Source organism: Anser brachyrhynchus (genome assembly GCF_964034855.1).
Source record: "Anser brachyrhynchus genome assembly, chromosome: 2".
NCBI lineage: Eukaryota > Metazoa > Chordata > Aves > Anseriformes > Anatidae > Anser > Anser brachyrhynchus.
In genome coordinates, this window is record NC_137695.1 from 49,293,499 (window position 1) to 49,315,546 (window position 22,048).

A 22,048-nucleotide genomic window follows, 5' to 3' on the forward strand; every position below is an offset into this window, starting at 1 on the left:
TCTGAATGAAGGATTAAAATAAATAAATAAATAAATTTTTTATGTGTGCAAAGCACAACATTCAGCCATAACATAATGTACGTGACATGTAGAATTATATGCATGCATTGAATGTACATTAAACATTTGCAGTTCAGTCTATTTAAAAGAAGGTAAAATAAAATAATATGAGAGGTCTAGACTGAGTTCATAAAACAGAGAGATTTCATAGTCCAGCCTCTCACCCTGTCCATTATTAATCCTTTTGTGTCTAGGTACTACAGATTGTATGGTATGTAGGATCTGAGACTTGAGAAAGTGTCTTACTGAAAGGATCAGAAAATATAAGTAATGGAAACACTTCAGCTTTCCATCACTTCATTTCTTAAAAGAGTTCATATGTATCAGCCTGTAGCTCCTTCAGGTGTCACAGATGGCATTTTACATTCATTGACTGATTTGATTATGTGTGCTAGATTTTTGGCTTATTTAACTGTACAGTTGCAAGAACAATTACTAATTTGCTTATAGAAATATAAGACAGCCATTCACAAACACTACTACACTTTGCATCTGTAACTGAAATAAATCCATGGCCAAAAAGACTGGGTATTTTTTAATCTAGTGTATGTGCATCTATATGATATGAGTATTCCATATGTCCAACAGAAACGAGGATGTTTGTGAATTTGCCTAGCAGACAGTTTCCTTTCAGATCATTTTCCTGTATCACTTACTCCTTTGCTGTGTGTCTTTCCTCTGTGTTTGTGCTGGAGGCAACACGGGTACAAATATATATTTTTTTTTTCTTCTGACATTAAATTGACACATGACTATGGAGATTTTTATTGTTATGGATAAGGTTGTTTCTTTCCTGGGAAATTCCTGTTATGTTCTTCAGAAACTACTGTGGTAGCAGATACAAGATGATGGAAAAAGAGAATTTTGCCCTTATTGTATAAGTAGACAAATAAGATTTATACAAGGTTTAAATTAAGAGAAATCGAGAATTTGTCAATAGCTGATTCATAACTCATTATAAGGTTGTTGTTTTTTTAAAATAAAAAGCAATTGAGACTTTAGATGTCAATCGTGTATTTCTGCTGTGGATGACATAGGCCACCTAGTCACAACATACTCATGGTAATGCTTCCTGCAGTAGTCAATAGAAAAATGTATCTAGGAAGAGAATTTTGTGTTTCATTCATATCTTTTTTTCTATATTTCATGCAGCAACATGATAAGGTTTTGCCCTTTTTGTGCATTTTCTTCACACTGCCTTTACTCTCTCACCCTTCCTGTTGCCTTCTTTCTCACATCTGACTTTTGTTTCCTTTATTCACGAAAGTCCATAGGGAAAGGAGATTAATGAGCCTGAGTATCTGTATTTTGATGACTAACAAGGATCTTGGATGTCTGTGGATGGTGTGAGGAACACAGAAAAACTACTGCTTTAAGAGCAACTTCCCTTCAGCAGAGCAAGCAGAAAATGCTCTGTCAGGAATAAGCTCAGGCTGTCTGTCCTAAGCTATTACTTTAATATTAAATTTATTTTAGTTTATCTTGCATCTTAAATAGGTAGGTAGAATTTATGTCATTTAATATCCAGGATATTCATAGGAATGACCTAAATATAGAGGACACATCCTGCAAAAAAAATTGCATTTCATTCATTAGCTACAGTACAAATCAATTTTGGATAACAGAGACATTGTAATAACAAGGGTTTTTTTGTACTTCTGTCATCAAGGTAAACCTTAAAATAGGCCTGTAAAAAACACATATAGTAATCAATTACTAGCCATACAGTGATAAACTGGAGCCATTCAGAAACACCCAACTGCCACTTATAAAAAGGATATTCTAAAGATTATGAATAGATTGTGTATTTAAAATTGCAAGTTATTAGTGGATAGATGAAATAGATCTGCTTACACTATCTTCACTGAGGTTATTCTTAAATACACTGTGTGCTGCCTACAGGGAGGGTATTCCCTTGTATTTTGTAGGCTTGGAAACATTAATTTCCAAGAGGATTGCACAAGGGGTTTTTGTAATTCATTTTTCTTTCTCATAATGACTGGCATGGATTCACAAGTGATTGTTAAATGTGATAAATTTGTAAGCTATGTTCCAAGTCAATCAAGTAGCTACATGAAGGTTACCAAACAGTTTATGCTCTGGTTACATTTTTACCAGCTATGAACACACTAACAAGTTGTTAAATGATGGAAAAGCAACAAAACAAGTTGTGTTGTTTGCTATAAAAAAAATGCAGCCTATTGCCTGAGACAGGCTGGACAAAAATACATCTGGATATTAGCAAAACAGAATCCCTCAGACAGATCAAAGAGGCAATCTAATGTTGATGTGGGTTAGACAAAACAGCCTAGTAGAAAAAGGAAACTCTCAGGACTGATCTAAACAAAAAGGTGGAACCTGCTGGTTTATAGAAGAAGTTCTAAGTTCAGGAAACCCAGGAAGAGTAAGTGGGACAATACAGAGCTAGGTAAGTAAACTGAGATCTAGCAACTCAACGCATGAATTAGTAAGGGGATAGGTTAGGGAAAAATGTGACATGTAGTACAATTTGAATCTTGGGTATTAAACATTCCAAAATGAAAGTCTCACACAGACATAAAAGAAATTGCACTGCATGAAGTCTTCCCTTTCCAAGAAAAGCTGTGAAAGTTGGATATTTCCAGAATCAAACATACTACCAGTTCTAGAATATGGGTGAATTATAGCTAATCAAAAGTAGTATGGTAGAATAAGCATTGGCGTATTTATTTGTTTTTCACTGGCATCATTTATTTTTCTGGGTCATAACTTCTTCAAAGTGGAAGAGAGATGACTCAGATGTCTCGGATGGGCTTGAGAAACTTTCACTTCTTGTTCACAGTTTGAGACCAGCCTGGCTTTTCTGAGACACATACAAAAAAGCAAATACTGCCACACTTGCATAAAGCAGCTGTGCAGATTTTACTGTCTGTTTTATGGATAATTGTAGCCCAATTTGAGCTCACTCTTGTTCTTGAAAACCTCCCTTTTCTGCATCTGGTGCACCTTTAACATGGCCGTATTCAGGCCACTTCAGAGTAACTCACAACACTGACTACTTTTAATTAGAAGTCAAATAAAGCAATTCTGAAATCAACCAAAGGCATTAAAGAAATTGCAGGCAGTTGCTTGTAATCACAGCTTAGTGAAAGAGCAACTGCAGTCTCTAAGAGGAAAGAACCAAATGAATAGACAGTGCACTACGAAATAGCCCAAAAAGGAAGTATTGCTTATGACACATCAACTCATCTTTACCTGTCAGTAATGAAAACACAACAAGGCTTGCCCTTTTGTAATGTAAACAGAAAATTATGCCTCCAACACAAACCCAAGTCATTAAAAAGGCAGCTTTTATTCCTTCTCGTAATGTTCAGGAACATAAGGCAATAGCACTGATGTGGTTCCACAGCTGTTGCCAGGGGAAAGTAGGAATGTAGCCTGCCACATCTGGGGTGACATCTTTGAAGAGGCACTTAATCTGCAGTGCTGAGGTATGCTAAGCCTCTTTGCTTTTCTTTACTAGTTCTCAAGATAATACTACTCCTGGAGAGCAATGCTGATTTCAAGTCAATGGGTGAGATGAAAGAACAATTAAGGACAGTGATGCTTTATGCATTGTGGAAAATATAAAGACAGGACAATAGAATAATTCCTTGATCACTCTGGCAGAAGATTTACTTTGCCACACTTTAAAGTTGTAGGTTCCCGGCTTCTGAAACAAAAATGACAGGAATTTTTAATCACTGACTATGTGTTTTGTGAATTGAAGGGGGACATTGAAGACTGGAAAATAAAAGATATCTGCTGCTATTACACTGATGTGTTTCTATTGGATCAAAGCCTTTTCTTCTCTGTAGCTCTTCAGAAACAATTTGCTAGTATTGCTAGGCAAGCATTACACAAAGCAAGACATCAGGTAAAGAAACACAAGAGAAGCTTTAATAAGTAAGAATGTTTTTATAGCACTATTCCCATTTCCCAATAATTGAAAAACTCAAAAGCTAGTCATTTTTGGTGGCTGCACAAGAAAATAGAAAGGAAAAGAGAAAGGAAAAAAATAAAGAATGGAATTTGGATATTGCAAATTAAAACTAGGCCCTACACTTTAAATAAATATGTATATATATTTAGTATTGAAAAGAATAACTTTTATTTCACCTTGAATAGTGAAATGACTTTTTTTTTTTTATGTTTTAGGAACTTTTACATCTGTGTTTACAACACATGGATATTACTATCTATTATGAATTTAAGTTTATCACAGGTCACAGAATGGTTGCAGTTTGAATGGACCTCTGGAGTTCATCTATTCCAACTCTCCTGCTCAAGCAAGATATATGTATATACATATGTATACGTATATAGGTGTATACGCATATGATCCTGCACACAGACACATACGCACAGCTTAGACTTTTTTATCTGGTACAAAATTTTGCCCTCTCATGTATGCCTTTAGTACTAACTGAGAGTGTACTGCATACAAGTACCATTGGGAGAATATATAGGTCAGTTAAAAAAAAAATCATACCAAAATAGAAAAACTGAGAATGATCCCAGACTACCTCTTTGGACCAAAACTTGAGAGAACGTTCGGTGATGGACTAAAACTCATTGCTTAGTTCAGTCTTTTTATTAAACAAACATATCAAAACAACAAAAAGCCTGGTCCTGGTCACAGTTCTCAAATATTGAACTACTTAAAACAGAAATTTCAGACCAGAATTTTCAGAAATTTCTAATAGCTATGCCTGATTTGAAAAGGAAAATAAACCCAGAATGTCAGAACAGTGAACCATTTTTTCACTTATAAAAAGTGTCACTGAAAATACGTAATAAAGGCCAGTGTCTATGGTAAGCCATCTACTGAGTTTTAAGAAAGTTGCCATCCAGTCAGGTTTACTGGAAAAAGTCATTTGGATAGCAGTGTCCTGTTTCTCTTCTGTCTCTGATTATCTGTGTGACTGTGGACAGGTCATTCAGGGGTTGATCCAAAACACATTAATGTCAATAGAAAATTCCTGTTGACTTCAGTGGTGTTTTAGATTGGGATCTACATTTCTGCTTTTCACCTGAATGTTACTAACCTCCATTGTGTGTGTTTGAAACAGGGAATCTTTATGTGCTCCAGTATTCTCATCTTTAAATGATCTGTGAAGGGACAGGCTAATTATTATATATGATAACATTGTAACATATAAGCTTACTCAGAGAGCTAAAAAGATAAATAATAAAACACCATATAAAAGTTTTGTAAGGATGTGCAAGGAAAAACAAATAAGAAAAAAAGAAATCACATTTATATCTGAAAAATTGTTACGTATCTTCCTAGACTGAAGGGGCAAAGATAACTCATATTTGCTGTGGCAGTGGTGGGATTTGTACAATTAAACAACTGTTCTGTGGCTGAGGGATGGTGTAAAAGACTGGGGAAGGAAAACACTGGGGAAGGATACAGAAACCATGTCACTAATCTTAATTTTTGGGATGTGCATCAGGTTTGCTGGACTGGAGTCCGATGTCCAATTCACAGTACACCTTTGATTTTTTTTTTAATTTTATTTATTTTTATTTTTTTATTTTTATTTTTTACTTTTGTACAATTTGCTGTTGGTACTGACTGTGAGATGTAATTTAGTGTTGAAGGCACAAGAGCAATTTCCTGTTTCAGGATCTTTAGGACATTTCTCTCTCGCTGTGTCTCTACTTTAGTGTTTTCCACTGCTGTCTAGTTGGGGAGATGAGGCCAAACCGATTCACTATGACAGCAGTACCCACTACATATGATGTCAGTTTAAGACAGTGGTCCTGATGGGAACCACATGTCTAAAACTGGTAGCAAGGCTTGACTCTTGTCCAAGAGTTTTCTTACTGTAACGTGTGCTAAGACTTAGTGACATGAAAAGCTGGTAGGAATTTGTTAATCATTTTCAAGAGGTCTTCTTTATATTACTAGCTCACTCGTGCTGCCAACTGCTATAGAAAACAGAGATTTCTGTTTTAGCAAGAGGCAATCTTGGATCATCTAGGTCACCTCAGATGCTCACCTCAGTTAGTGAAATAAAAGATGAATCTGTAGAGTTGGTGGAACTTCTAAAACGCTGTGCACAAATAACTTTTGTTTTATATCTGATGTCTTCTGAATTTTCTGTGTATTTGCAAAACAAATATTTAAAAAACAAATTTTAAAACTCAAAAAAAGAATCAATACTGCTTTACTAAACTGAAATTTATTGCTCATAGGCCAATTGTACACTATAGGAATTACAGAACTTTACATGTTTCCAAAGCAAGTGCTAGGAATACTCTTCAAACACTGAACTATTGGTATGCAATAAGGTTAAATGTTGCTGTTTTTACTCAGGATCTAGAAGCAATTTTGGTTTTATGACAAAGATTTGACCCAGGAGCTATTTGGAGTGCACTAAAGTAGAAAAATATCTGTCTACTCCAGTACTCTTTAGTGACAGACAAAATTTCAAGGACTTGGGGGACTGTATGCTTATATAAAATGTTTGTTCCAAGAAGTCTGCAGCGTTGGAATTGTGAAACATCTGTTGATGTTAGAATTTCACTAAATGGGACAAATTGCATTCCTCGTGATTTCCAGTATTCCTGACAAAATCAGAAACAGCAAAGATATGGTCAAAGAATCGTAAAGCCAAGCCAAGCCATATTCTACAGAGAAAGATCATGCTTATGGGAGTTATATAAAAAGGGTAGGTGGTAGACCTTCATGTGAAAATTCTTTTGCCTGACCATCTCGAGATTCTTTGTATTTCAAAAAGAGCTCTGCTTTAGTGATGGCTAATGACACAGGTCTAACAAGTCAGGGTACTTGGGAAAAATGGGAGAATGAGCATGACCTTGTTCCTACACTTTGTGTCTCCTACATCACAGAGCTGGAGGCCTTTGTTTTGTCTGTCTGTGGGTAAGGTGAAAACTGTCTCCTTTTCCACATTGCTAAAAACTAGCAGAGCATTTGTTGGTCTATTTTGTTACTTAAGTGGATAGTTGGAAGAAGTGACAAGACCCTAAAATGCCATGCATTTGATATGTAAAACATGGTGGTGGTTGAGTGAAAGGAACATCAGAGCAAGGCTAGGCAGGAACTGGGAAAGGCTGCTTCAGAAAATGAAACAGCTTTTGGCTCTGGACAAGTCACATCTGAGTGCTGGTCCCAGCTTGTCTGTGGTAGCTTCAGTGCATATGGAACACTGCCACTTTAAAAATCTATTTACAGGTGTTGTGTCTGTATGGGCAAATTATTTTCTGTAATTACCCATATTCTTTTAAAGAAAAAAATCCCAGAATTCTCTCGGATGATAACACAGTAGAATGACTGAGCCATACAACGCAGCATCTCACTCCCCAGAAGCAGCCATTGAGGTGAGGTGAGCTAAAGCTGCCCCAGCTACAGCAGGTAGCTCAGCACACTCAGTTGCCTGAAGTGTAGATGTCTGGACAGGTACCAGTTCCCTCCCCCTTCAAACCGACATGTCATCCCACCACTCTGCATGTGCTAGCATGCTCAGCGGTACTCTTATGACTTATAAACAGATACACAAAAATTTTTTGCACTAAACAATAGTTATGCCTCTGAATTATTCACATTTCCATTAATAAACATATATATATATATTCACAAAACCTCTAACTGGAAATGGACAAACTGTTGGTCTGTGAGCAAACTTGGGAATTACACCAGTGAAAACAAAACCCAAACTGCCACATTCAGAGAGATGTGGCTTGCTTTCAAGCATAGTGGACCAAAGCACTCCTCACTCCCCATGAACATCTGTCAAGGGAATTGGAGTCCCTCATCATTTTATATTGCTGTGAGTGAGATTGAAAGAGATCAACCTCACTCTTTTCTTTTAGATGATCTTATCCAGTGCATGTAGTTAAGTGCATGCATACACACATGCACACATGCCACTCTCTCTTTGACTTTCAAGGTTTCAACTATGTTAGCCTTGTATAAAAGTTACAACCAACAAATACACAAAAGCAACAACTAGCAATGATAAATAAGAACAGTCTAAGCCAACCTAGTATTTTTAGACTTTCCACAAAGCCAATCAAGCCTGGAAATTCTTCTAAAAGTGCAAGTGTAAACATGAATATGGCTCTGAATATTCACAAAATTTGTAAATAGCTTGTTAATGACCTTTGTCACTCCTGTGTCTGCAGTAGGAGATGTTTAGGCAAGTTTTGATTTTTATAAGTTCAGGGTGTACGTAGACAAACTCTGAGCCTGTATCTGCTGTACAACTCCCCTTTCAGTCTTCTAATTTTTCTTCCTTCTTTTCCTAAACTGGTAGGTCATGGACACACTATATACTTTTCAGGTATACTTGATGAGTCAAAACATTTTTTGTGGTCTGTATATTTTCACCTAGTCTAAACCTAGTATGTCACTAATGGAAACATACATATACATGTATATGAAGCCAGTTCCTAGTTATTCTAATTTTAGTGTCTAAATACAGTATTTTTTGGTAGCAGGGTAAACTAGTGTATTTGAGCATTACCTGAAATTCAAGACCACGAATTCCCATCAAATATAAACCCTTTGCACTTTGTGGAGAAAACAGCTTCAACAGTTGAAATGTGTAACAGAAAGATATTTGTCTGTTCTGCAGTTTGCAGTGTACTATGAAAATACCCTAACAAACAATAAATAAGCTGCTGTTGGGACTAGGAGGGAAGAACTAAGCAGATCTGTGAGAGCCAAGGCTCACAGCTGAAAGATTATGTGATCCAAGGTGGTTTGTTTAAAGCTAGATTTGCTATCTCCACACTCAACTACAAAAAGCTAAGGAGATTTCACTTCACACAGCTTAGATGACCATCATATGTATATTATTTTAGTTAAATTTTTAGAGCACTCTTACGATCAGAAATAGTTTTAAGAAATTATTTGCCCATTCCTCTTTTAAATCTCTATATTTAAATGAGATAATTCTTACCCTTTCCTCTCCGTTGACTGTAAGAGGGAGTAGAGTCCTAGCTTTGATATTGATATCTACATGTTACAGTCTAATGCAGGGGAGACAAATTCCCATATTTACCTTTTCAGACAGATAGAAAAAAACACATTAATTTCTCTCAGTGTGTACTAATTCTGAATCTTAAATGAAGAGATGTAATTAGAAGCCTAAATTCACATGCAACAGAAATGAGTGTAACTGATTGGTTGTTGTGCCTTTGTCTCCCTCTGATGTCTGGACCACATGAACCTTCAAGGGTGTGTCTTATCTCATTAATATAGAAGACATTTAGATCCATATGTCTCTGGTTCCTCTGCTGAGGAACCACAGAACAAGAAATCATTCTGCTGAGGAATCACTGCTGAGAAATCATAGAATCATTTAAGTTGGAAAAGACCACTAATATCATCTAGTCCAACCTTTAACCTAGCACTGCCGAGTCCACCATTAAACCACATCAATAAGCTCTACATCTACATGTTTTTTGAATACCTCGAGGGATGGTGAGACAACTACTTCCCTAGGAAACCTGTTCCATCACTAGAAGAGAACATTCCTTAATCAAATAAACCTTGTTATCCTCCAATGATAAGGCTTAAAAAGCCAAATCTTATTTGCAAATGTTCTAAAGAAGACCATTAACTGTTAGCAAGCTGGAAAGAAGGACGCTCTCTTCTTCAGATCCTGGCTCAAATTTCTGTCAGCAATAAATAAGGCACTGTGAGCTACCTGGTTTTAAAAAAAGTAAACTCTAAACTGCAGACTAACAAATCTTGAAGTGAAATGAGGGTCTAATGCAGACATAAGTCAGGAAGAAGGAGTTGCCCAACACAATAAAAACAGAGAAATACTTTTAATGTAAATCAATACCCAGAAACTATTGAAACCAGTTAGAAAAAGTTCAGATACCTATAGTGTGCAGATCTGTCTCTCTTAGAGTGTTTTTCCTCTATTTCAGTCAGCTTGTTTAAACTCCTTTCTAATCTCACAGCTAGTGAATCTTGCCAGTTCTACTAAAGGACCTATATCTTCTTTGTTCAGCATTTGATTTTACAGTACTTGCATTAGGTAGCATAAGAGGAAGAGTTTGGCCTTGTGTTTGTTAAGAAAGAAGATGAACTTTTGCCTTGAAACTGAATCTCTAGCTTCCCCTTTCCAGCAGTTTGTGTGGTGGCCACTTGGGGGTTTTCAGTAATTGGCTCAGTACCAATGCCAATGCTTGGTATCAATGCAGGAGCAAAAGTGAGTCTGGACTCACTTTTGTGACAAGGGTTGAAAGTGACAAGGACTGATACAAGTGCATCTGGTCTGTGTTATACAAAAATTAGTAAAAACACTTCCAAAAATACTCACAGTAGCACACTGCATGTTTTGTGCTGTAGCCTATTGAGTATTGGCAAGATCTAGATTTTTCAGAAAAAATAGAAATAACTTTGATTAACTCTATGGTTTTGTGACTGGTACCCCTTGCTCCTGACCCCTGGCAATATGGTTAACATAACCAACAACATCTATAATATGTAAACGGACTATTAGTGTATACCCCTACTCCCTTCTCTCTCCTCCCTACCTGGCCCCAAGGTGTTGGAACATCCATTGACAGGGTGGTTAAACCCATCAGCATTATCAATAGCCATATGATGGTTTGTCAGGAGATGGTGACATTCATCATGGAACAGAGAAATGTAACAGCATAGAGATCACTTTTTATAAATCAAGCATCAGCAAGTCCTAAGTGGGATTTAGGCCTTAGCTGCTTCTGGACAGAAAAACACGCGATCCCTTGGTGGCCGGGGATGCCTCCACCATCATCTTTTTCCTCTGAGGACTGAGCGAGTGACTCGTGTTCTTTTATGGAAAGCCTGAGTCTAGGTTATATTTATATTGCATACTGATTGATAAGAATTTGACCTGATCTGCAGAGAGTCCATCCATGTGACTGAAAAGCCTGTGTGAAAATGAAGATTCTAGAAATTCCTTGCAAATACAACCTATGCTAAGTGCTAGAAATTGATGCTAAGTGCTCGTTATTGTAGATAATAGGCTATGCTGATTGTTAATTTCTGTTTTTTTTTTTTTTTTTTTTTTTTTTTAATATAATAACAAAACTCTAATTACAACTACAACCCTGTGGATAGTCCTCATTCTGCCAAGGATACCTAAAAGGATATACCTGTTGTTGATAGTGTCAGGTGACAAGTACAATTTGCTAATGATAATAGAAAGTCTGCAATCACAGAAATTAGGGAAGGAAGAGATTTATTTGACCTCCGTGCTAGTTTTTTCCTCCTTATACTGCAGAACAGTTTTATATAGAGGGAGTTCCTGTTGGTCTGATTTTAATTTTAGTTACCATTATTGGGCCATTTCCATGAGAGTTTTTTACAACACTGGTGCTGTCTGAGACTTGTTTACAAGTCTCAGAGAAGCTGAGGAAATGTGGAAGTTTATTTTTTTGAGGGCTATATGTTGAGCCAAAGAGCCTGACAATAGTTGTGTTAATCACCAACTTCTCAACTCTGACATCAGCTTCTGCACTCTGCTTGTCTTTTCCTGGCAGTCCTTCTAATGACATTCTCCAACATTCAAGTCAGGAACTGCTGCACTGGATCTAGTGTAAGTCCATCCAGTAGAGCACATGGTCTGAAAAAGAGATCATCAGCAGAAGCTTCAGAGAAATGTGCATGAACACTGCAGCAGGGTAATGTGATCTCTGTAAACTTCATCCTAATCCCAAATAGGGAAAAGATAAGGTAATTCTCAAGTGTGAGGTCTCCTTTCTATTTTAAGCATATGTTGCCAAAACAGAATTATGGGATTGGAAACGCTTGTTATCCACACACTTTTTTTTTTTTTTAAAGTCTTGATTCCCAAGACTTTTTCTTGTTTTTAACGGAACAATCTTTGGTAGAGCAGAGTACCCTCCATAAAATCTCATCCATTCTCTTTGTTTAGGAAAGAAGTGCAGCTGGAATTCCTTGTTTGTCTCCTGCACTAACTCAAAAATCACTGAGGTTTTGTTTGTGGACTTTGGATAAGTGGGTCACTTCTGTTCTTCAAAAAGCAGAGATTGCTGATATGCAGAGAAAACAGGTGGACGTGAACATTCCACTTCACAGAATCACAGAATCACAAAATATTAGGGACTGGAAGGGACCTTGAAAGATCATCTAGTTCAAACCTCCTGTTGGAGCAGGAACACCTAAATCATGTTACACAGGAATGCGTCCAGGCGAGTTTTGAAAGTCTCTGGAGAAGGAGACTCCACAACCCCACTGAGCAGCCTGTTCCAGTGCTCTGTCACCCTCACTGTAAAAAAGGTTTGTCTCATATTTAAGTGGAACCTCCTATGTTCCAGCTTACACCCATTGGCCCTTGTCCTATCATTGGGTGTCACCGAGAAGAGCCTGGCTCCATCCTCCTGATATTCACCCTTTACATATTTATAAATGTTAATAAGGTCACCCCTCAGTCTCCTCTTCTCCAAGCTAAAGAGACCCAGCTCCCTCAGCCTTTCCTTGTAAGGGAGATGCTCCACTCCCGTAATCATCCTTGTAGCTCTGCGCTGGAAACTCTCAAGAAGTTCCCCATCCTTCTTGAACTGAGGGACCCAAAACTGGGTGCAATATTCTAGATGTGGTCTGACTAGGGCAGAGTAGAGGGGGAGGAGAATCTCTCTCGACCTACTAACCACTCCCCTTCTGATACACCCCAGGATGCCATTGGCCTTCTTGGGCACAGTGCTGGCTCATGGTCATCTGGCTGCCCACCAGGACCCCCAGGTCCCTTTCCCCTTCACTGCTTTCCAGAAGGGCAGTCCCCAACTTATACTGATGTTTGGGGTTGTTCTTGCTCAGATGCAGGACTCTACACTTGCCCTGGTTATATTTCATTAAGTTTCTCCCTGCCCAATTCTCCAACCTGTTGAGGTCCCGCTGGATGGCAGCACATCCTCCAGGGATGTCAGCTACCCCTCCCAGTTTAGTGTTATCAGCAAACTTGCTGACAGTGCACTCCATTCCCTCATCCAAGTCATCGATGAATATACTAAACACCGGTCCTAGTACCGACCCTTTAGATACATTAGATACAGGACTCCATTAGATACAGGACTCCAACTTGACTCCGTCCCATTGACCACAACCCTCTGGCTTCTTCCCTTCAGCCAGTTTACAGTCCACCTCAGTACCCGATCATCCAGACCACACTTCCTTAATTTAGCTGCGAGGATGCTGTGGGAGATGGTGTCAAAGGCCTTACTGAAATCAAGACACACCACGTCCACTGCCTTTCCATCATCTATCCAAGCGGTTATATCCTCATTAAAGGCTATCAGGTTGGTCAAGCATGACTTCCCCTTGCTGAAGCCATGTTGACTGCCCCAAATGACCCTCTCATCCTTGACTGGTCTATAGTTACCTGGGTCCTCTTTCTTGCCCTTTCTGAAGACCGGAATGACATTTGCTTTCCTCCAAATCCTCAGGCACCTCTCCCAGTGTTAATGACTTACCAAAGGTGATGGAGAGTGGCCTAGCAATGACTTCCACCAGCTCCATCAGCACCTGTGGATGCATCCCATCAGGACCCATGGACTTGTGGATGTCCAGCTTGCTTAATCGGTCCTTAACACAGCCCTCATCAACCAAGGCAAACTCCTCCTTTATTCCAACCTTGTCTGGGGCCTCATGGGTATGTGGCTCCTCAGGAGAGCCTCTGGCATTATAGACGGAGAAGACAGAGAAGGCATTCAGTAACTCTACCTTCTCTTTATATTTAGTCACCAGGGCACCCACCTCATTCATTAGTGGGCCTACATTGCCTCTAGTGTTAGTTTTGTCCGTAATGTGTTTGAAGAAAGCCTTTCTGTTGCCCCTGACCCCTCTTGCAAGGTTTAGTTCTAGGGAGGCTTTAGCATTCCTAGTTGCCTCCCTACATCCTCTGGCAACAGCCTTATTATATTCCTCCCAAGTGGCCAGCCCCTCCTTCCATGATCTGTAAACTCTTCTCTTCCACCTGAGTTTGCCCAGCAATTCCCTGTTTAACCATACAGGTCTCCTGGCTCTCTTTCCTGACTTCCTACCTGTTGGGATGCTCTGTTCTTGAGCTCGGAAGAAGCAGTCCTTGAATGCTAACCAGCTATCTTGGGTCCCTTTCCCTTCAAGTATTTTGTCCCATGGGATTTCCCCTAGCAAATGCTTGAAAAGACCAAAGTTGGCCCTACTGAAGTCCAGGGTTACAATTCTGCTTTGGTATTCTGTTCCTGCCACGTGAGATCCTAAACTCCACCATCTCATGGTCTCTGCAACCAAGGTTGCCCTCAACCTTCACTGCTTCAACCAGCCCCCCTTTGCTAGTGAGGACAAGATCCAACAGCGCTCTTCTTCTAGTTGGCACTTCCACCATTGGCATCAGGAAGTGGCACTTACTGGCATCTACAGCAGACAACAGGGGGCTTGAGAGGATGCCTGCTGAAATGCTAAAAAGTTTAATGCATTAGTTCAAAATTAATTCCTAGTATCTGTCTTTTACTGTTTGGTGTATATATATATATATTCTTTTTTATTTTTGATGCTATGAGATAGTGAAATGTTAGTTTCACTATTCTTTTAATAGTCTATCTTGAAAAAATAAGCTCCTTTTCTGAAACGTAAGATCTTTGTAGGCTTATTTCACAAGAGTGTGTAAAAAGTGTTTGGAAATATACGAAATATCAGCATCAAATAAAATATGCTTTAAAACATATTGTTGAAATTTATCTGTTATCTTTAAGAATAAGTTCATGTGGCTTATATCAAACTGTCCCACAGTCAAGACTCTCAATTGTGGTTCTAACTTACTGTCAGATATCCTACTTCAAAGGGCACTCGGTTTGGTGTTGCTTGATTCAAACTTTATATTACCTTTGTCTAACGTGGAATATCATAGCAGCTTCTATGTGTGCTCATATATATTAATTTTTACTCTTCAGTCATTTATGAGTATTCCTGAACATTAAGGTGAAAAGGCACTACTAGTGGATTACTTGTATAAAACAAGATGCAGAATTTCATTCATGTAATTTGAAATACAATGATTTTTTATTTATTTTCATGTGATAGAAAACCCACCATGACTGTAGGTAATCTGGACTTGTCATTTGTCATCCACTAGTGTGAAAAAAAGAAATATTTATTTCAGTCTGAATGTGTCTAACTGCTGCTTCTAAGCATGGGATATTGCTAAGAGTTTACTTTATTTTAACAGTAGGTTTTTGTTGTTGTTGTTGTTGTTGTTGTTGTTTTTGTTTTTGTTTTTTTTTTTTACAGTGAGCCTGCTTTAGCAACTTTATCAGGCAACACCATTCCCCTACCCCACTCTTCCTCCCTTTAAATCTTTGATCACCTCTTGGATTGCTCTTATTATCACGTACTGTGTCCATTCATCTGTTGTCCTCAATACCACCTGCATTTGGCATCCCAAATTGACTTCTTTTTTTCTGTGCTGATGCAGCCCATGAGCAAATCTCTCTGTTCCAAAGAAGTGAATCTCTATCTGATCTTTAGTCAGCTGCTACTTGCAATTTCAGTTTTTCTGCAAAGACCCAGAGGCTGGCAGCTTGTTCTCTGCTGTGCTGGAAGGTTCTTGGAATGGAGGGCTGTACTGCAGCTCAGATTATGCTATAAAACACTGCAAGGAGAAACTCTATCAGACAAATGGGATGTGAGTGATTCCTTGGCAACGTGCTCAACCATCATATTATTTTTTGAATGAAAAATATAATTTTTTAATTTGTCATCATTTATTTTTTCCCTAAGAGCTGTTGCAAGCTAACAAGCAATGTCATAACTACCTACGCAGAACTAAGGGCTTTTGTCTGCATCCATAAACCTGTGTTGTGTGAAGTGGAGGCCTCTGAAGGTAGGACAAAACAATCTATTGAGTTTTCAGATTCCTCTGCTCTACCTTATACAATGACTAAACTAGTTCCTTGCTTGCTTCATGATCCAGAGACGATGTAAGTGGCCTGCAACCGCATCCCATCTAATCACTTTTGGACCTGTGCTGATTGTGACTTAATATTTACAGAATTTCAACTGTTGAGCATTTAGGATGCAAGTGAGTAGAAAATCTGAAAGAAAACTTTGAAAAGGCATAAAAAAACCCAGTGGCAGTCAAATGGCATTCTTTTTCCCTCTCCTCCCCTCACACACTCTCTCAGATTTTGCCTTCTTAAGCACTTTTCCACTGCCTTTTTTTTTTTTCCCTTTTTATTTCTTTCTGTATATACTGAGGGGAAAAAAAGGTACACAGCCATTTTTACGAGAATGTTGACTGAGGGTGGTCACCATCTGTGCAAACTGTCTGAGATTGTGACTTCCTCTTTGCCTTCTCTGTCAGGGAGAAAACCTCATTTCTTAGATAATCCAGGGAACATTATTATCCATCACCATCACTGCCATCCTTCTCCTAACTGCCCCCCTCCAAATGATTGGCATTTTCTAGTCAAAACATGCTTCTCTCTTGCCTGAAAGGGCTTCTTTAATAAAATAGACATCCTGTTTAACATTTGAAGAGGTAACTAGTTAGCACCAGCAGCTGATGTGATTATTTGGGTCTTGAAACAGAGAGGCTTAACATGGTTGTTTAATTAGCACAGCAAATATTCAAACTTACCACTCATTAACTGGATAAAGAATTTGCCCCTCATCTTCTTTATTCTCCCTTCTCCTCATCATATTAGACCTTCAGAAACCTGGAGAATGACATCCTGGTCTGCAGAGCTTTGCAGTTTAGCATGGATATAAATTACATTTGTTTAACTAAAACTGGGGAAACCTCTAATGTTTGTCTTTTATACCAAGGCTTTTACAGATACAACTTGCCTTGTTGAAGACGGCATTGACTTAGCTGTTGTCATTACTCACTAGCTGAAGGTTACCACACATTCATATGGGTGCTTCCTAATATATTTCAGGAAAAAACAATGGGTTCAGCTCAGCCCCCCTGGTTACTGCTAGCCTAGTTCTTTCTTACTTGAAGGGGGTTTTGGAGCTCTGAAATGAACAGAATTGCCAGCAAAAATGAGCTGGTGGTGGTATCTGCAAGAGAGGTGCAACAAGTGTGCTGAACAGTGGGAAAGGACATAATTATCTGCACAACAGTTTGTGAAATGGACTTCTGTTTACAGTCTTAGACTGCTAGCAGACATCTTCTAGATCTATCTGTGCCTATTGAAACAGTCAGTACCTTCCCCAGCATTTTATTTCTGTTCATGTGGGGTCTGGCAGCCCTTTAGATGGACTTGCTAACCAATCCCTGCCCAAAGGAGCCAGACAAACTTCAGCGGAGTGCTCTGCCAGCTCTTCTGACTGAAAAAAAATTAATTCTGACAACCCTGAGCAAAAGAGGAGCAGGATAGACAGCCTGTTCAGCTTGTATTGGTTACTGACTTAAGACTATAGACAACTGTTTTACCTGTGTTCAGATTGAGTGGTTTCAATAATTTACTTGCAATGTTTACTGTTGGTAATGCTGAAAAAATCACCACAATGCATGCTGAATTTGGAGACCTCTGTCACTGAAAATGATTTTGATCTTGAACATGCTTCTATAATTTGTTAAGACCTTTCTTTTTACATGTTTTTCATCACACCAGAACTAACAATGCCATTGTCTTTCACACTTCTATGGTAACTTCCATATGAATTTTATAAAATATTTTACTGCTACACAGCAGTAATGCTGAGGTAGGGCATTGTGATTCTGGCTCTCAAGGTGAATCAAGAGAATAGCCTAAAAAGGCTAAGTTATAACTTCCCATCAAAGAAAATTTGATCTTGCAAAAGCCTTGTGGTTGCAAAAACAGGCACACAGAAAGCTCTGTGGCAGACTCATGAAGATAGATGAGCAATTGACGAGAAAGCTACAGAGAAAACAGGGAGACTGGCCAAGTTTGTGGACAATAGATTTACTTTGTGGCCCCCTTTCAGGTGCTTTTTCTAAACCAGTCAGATATGTACAAAGTGGCCACAGTATGGAAAAACTTCTTGCAAAGTCAGAAATGAACACTAGAGGTGATAGCTTTGAAGCACAAGCCTTCCAATTTTTTGGTCAAAGTTTCTTCTCAGTGGCTTTTTCTAAGAGTGAAACTATTTTTTTCTTCAAGGTTCTTAATTTTTACACTTCATTTTGCATTTTGGAAAGTGGTAATAGCTATTTTAATGATGTAGTTTGAGCTCTGTTACTGAAAAAACTAGAAAACAATTAACTAAAGATCACAGTATCACAGTATCACAGATTTCTAGATTGGAAGAGACCTCAAGATCATCGAGTCCAATCTCCGACCTAACACTAAGTACTCCACTAAACCATATCGCTAAGCTCTACATCTAAACGTCTTTTAAAGACCTCCAGGGATGGTGACTCCACCACCTCCCTGGGCAGCCCGTTCCAATGCTTAATAACCCTTTCGGTAAAGAAGTACTTCCTAACATCCAACCTAAAACTCCCCTGTCGCAACTTTCGCCCATTCCCCCTCGTCCTGTCACCAGGCACGTAGGAGAACAGACCAACCCCCACCTCTTTACAGCCTCCTTTAAGGTAACTGTAGAGAGCGATAAGGTCGCCCCTGAGCCTCCTCTTCTCCAGGCTGAACAAGCCCAGCTCCCTCAGCCGCTCCTCATAAGACTTGTTCTCCAGACCCCTCACCAGCTTGGTCGCCCTTCTCTGGACTCGCTCGAGCACGTCCATGTCCTTCCTGTAGCGAGGGGCCCAAAACTGAACACAGTACTCAAGGTGCGGCCTCACCAGAGCCGAGTACAGGGGCACAATCACTTCCCTAGACCTGCTGGCCACACTGCTTCTTATGCAGGCCAGGATGTTGTTGGCCTTCTTGGCCACCTGGGCACACTGCTGGCTCATATTCAGCCGACTATCAACCACTACTCCCAGGTCCTTCTCGGCCAGGCAGCTTTCCAGCCACTCATCTCCCAACCTGTAGCTCTGCTTGGGGTTGTTGCGCCCCAGGTGCAGGACCCGGCACTTGGCCTTGTTGAACTTCATACAGTTGACCTCAGCCCATCGCTCCAGCCTATCCAGATCCTCCTGCAGAGCCTTCCTGCCCTCGAGCAGATCGACACACGCACTTAGCTTGGTGTCATCTGCAAACTTACTGAGGGTGCACTGGACGCCCTCATCCAGATCATCGATAAAGATATTAAAGAGGACCAGCCCCAGTACCGAGCCCTGGGGGACACCACTAGTGACCGGCCTCCAACCAGATTTGACTCCATTCACCACAACTCTCTGGGCCCGGCCATCCAGCCAGTTTCTAACCCAGCGAAGTGTACGCCAGTCCAAGCCCCGAGCAGCCAGTTTCTTGAGGAGAATGTTGTGGGGAACGGTGTCAAAAGCCTTAGATGATTTCAAATGTAGTAGATGATTTCAAATGTAGTATTTTTTTAAAAAGGAAGTTATTACAAGTCTTGGACCTCAAAAGATCCCTCAGTTTTGTTGTAGGTGAGAGTACTGTGTTGCGTTTCATGAAGTGAAAGTGTAGGTGGGACTATAACGGGAGATTATGACTTCTGGTAGAGCTTTCTTAACAGCACCAAAATGTCATAGGGTCTTTCTGATTGTGTAGTCTCCTGTACCTGGGTCAACTAGTGAAGTAGATGAGGAAATATTCTGCCAAATGAAGGAATCTGATTTTACTACATATTTACTATATAAATGGTGCAGAAGAGGAACTGTAGAACTCAGTAGCATCACATGACTTATGACTGTATTTGTGAAGAACAGCAAAGGAAAATTGTAGAAAATTGTAGAAATGACTCTTTTAAACAGGAAGCCTGACAAATCTGAACCACGTAATTTAGCATTTGGAACAGGTGGGTGATGTGTCATCTGCTGTCACTCTCATTGCCCAACAGTGCTGAACACAAAAATGTATCATTGTTGTATGTTTTTTGAACCAACATACTTTTCTTGCCATCACTTGCTTGCATTTTCTCTAGCAAGAGTCACTACACTCACCTATCTTGTGAAGCACAGATGCGTTCTTATTCGAGTAAATCAACATCACTTAGCAGCACAAGTGAAGCTTGTAAAAACAATGGTATTGTTTTGCTTATGCTGATGTAAATCAGGAGGATCAAGCTGGCTGACAGCAATAAATTTATTTTTGATGTAAAACTAAGCTAAGATCAGAATCAGGCTAACTGACTTCAAGTATATTCGTTTGTGTTGAGAGCTATTGATGATGGGTTTTACATTTCATCTGAATTAATCTTTAACTACTTGCTTGCTAGACAAGCAGAACAAATAATTATTAGTCTTTTCATCTCAGCAAAATGTGATAACTAAACTTAAAAGGTGTGGGGTAGCATTTTATGTATGCAAAGGCAAAGCATCCCACCCATCAGTGCAACTGGTTAAACAATTCTTCCACTATGTTCCAAGAGGGAGAAACCAGAGGAGTGAGAACTTGCTATTTGCACTGTGTGAAGGAGTGGGATCTGTTAAAACTGCAGTGGACATACTTGCATTTTGAATCAGAAAAATATATTGTGAAAAATGACAGTTTCTTACTCTGATATTTTCCTGCTGCACTGCTTTTAGAAGAGATATGATTGGCATCTCAAAGTTCTCAGTTACATACCACCCTGAAACCACATTTTTATCTTCTTCAGAAACAAACAAACAATTTAGTCTGACCTACAATTTAATGTGTAAAAAGAAAAAAAAAAGGAAAAAAGAAAGAGAGATGGTCAATGGCTAGTGCCCCACTGTAGTAATAAAATGTCTAGACAACAATTAACATCCATTTCCCTTAAGAATGCAAGTGTGTCATCAGCAAATCTTTACTACTTTGCAAAGGACCAATCTAAATATGTTTAATCATTAATCAGTTTCCAAAATCTGAACAGTATTTGCTTTTCATGGGCTTTGTCTTCAAAACTGCAGGCACTTTATGAGGAAAAAACAAAACAAAACAAAACAAAAAACCTAAGGGGGGATTATTTTGGCCACAATCCAGTGAGTGAGCCTGCTTAGGAGATCACTGGTGCTGTGTCTTGTTTGGGAACATTGCACTCTTTCTGCATACGTTAGCACTTTCAGTTTCCTTTATTCTTTTCTATTTCCTCTTTGTGTGTATTCATAGCAAGCAGCAGTGGCTGAAAGCACCAAGCAGGATTCTGTGCACAGACTGGTCCTGTAATAGCTGGCCACTGTATCTGTCTTGTGAGTTGGCTTTGAGAAATACCTCTTTCCTCCCTATTTGAGCTGCACTTCTCTTCCCCCAGAATTATTCTCCCAACCAATGGTGAAGTCTCTCACAGGTCACTGATTACTGTGCTTGCATGGGATCACACTAAACTTCCTGTCAAGTACAGGGAACAGGAAATTACTCTTTAGCTTCCTGCAATTGAACAAAAAAAACACTGTGCTCCCACCAGTGACACAACTGCCAAAAAGGTTCTAAGCCTAACAGAAAAATAATATTTTAAGTAGAATAAATAAGGAGAGAATCTGACCAGCAGAATTATGATCACTGTAGGAAACAGTTTACACAGTCTACTTTAAGTCCACCAGTGCTAGTACTGGATATACCCTGATCTGCATTATCATAACTGAGCTCAACCTCAGGCTCTCTGCATTGTTCACTGAATATATCAAAGAACTTTTGCAAGAGGAAAATAAATGGCAGAAGCTGATATATTTTGGAAATTTCACTATTTTTTTTTTTTAATTATTAATTTTTTCTTTCACTTTGAGAACTGGAAACTTCTCCTTTTAGCCTATACCCTGATTCAGAATTCATTGTTCTTGCCAAATGAGTAAGAAATGTGAAGATTACTGTACTAGAGCAATGGCATTTCTGGAACACAGTTCTGTCTGGCAGCGCAAAACTCTTTCTACTGCACTCAGGGAATGACATAGGCACACTAAGCTTTGCTTACAGGTTTTGTAAATTTATTAGTAGAGAAAGTAATTTTTATAGATAAGTAGTTATCCACACATAACACAAGCTCCAT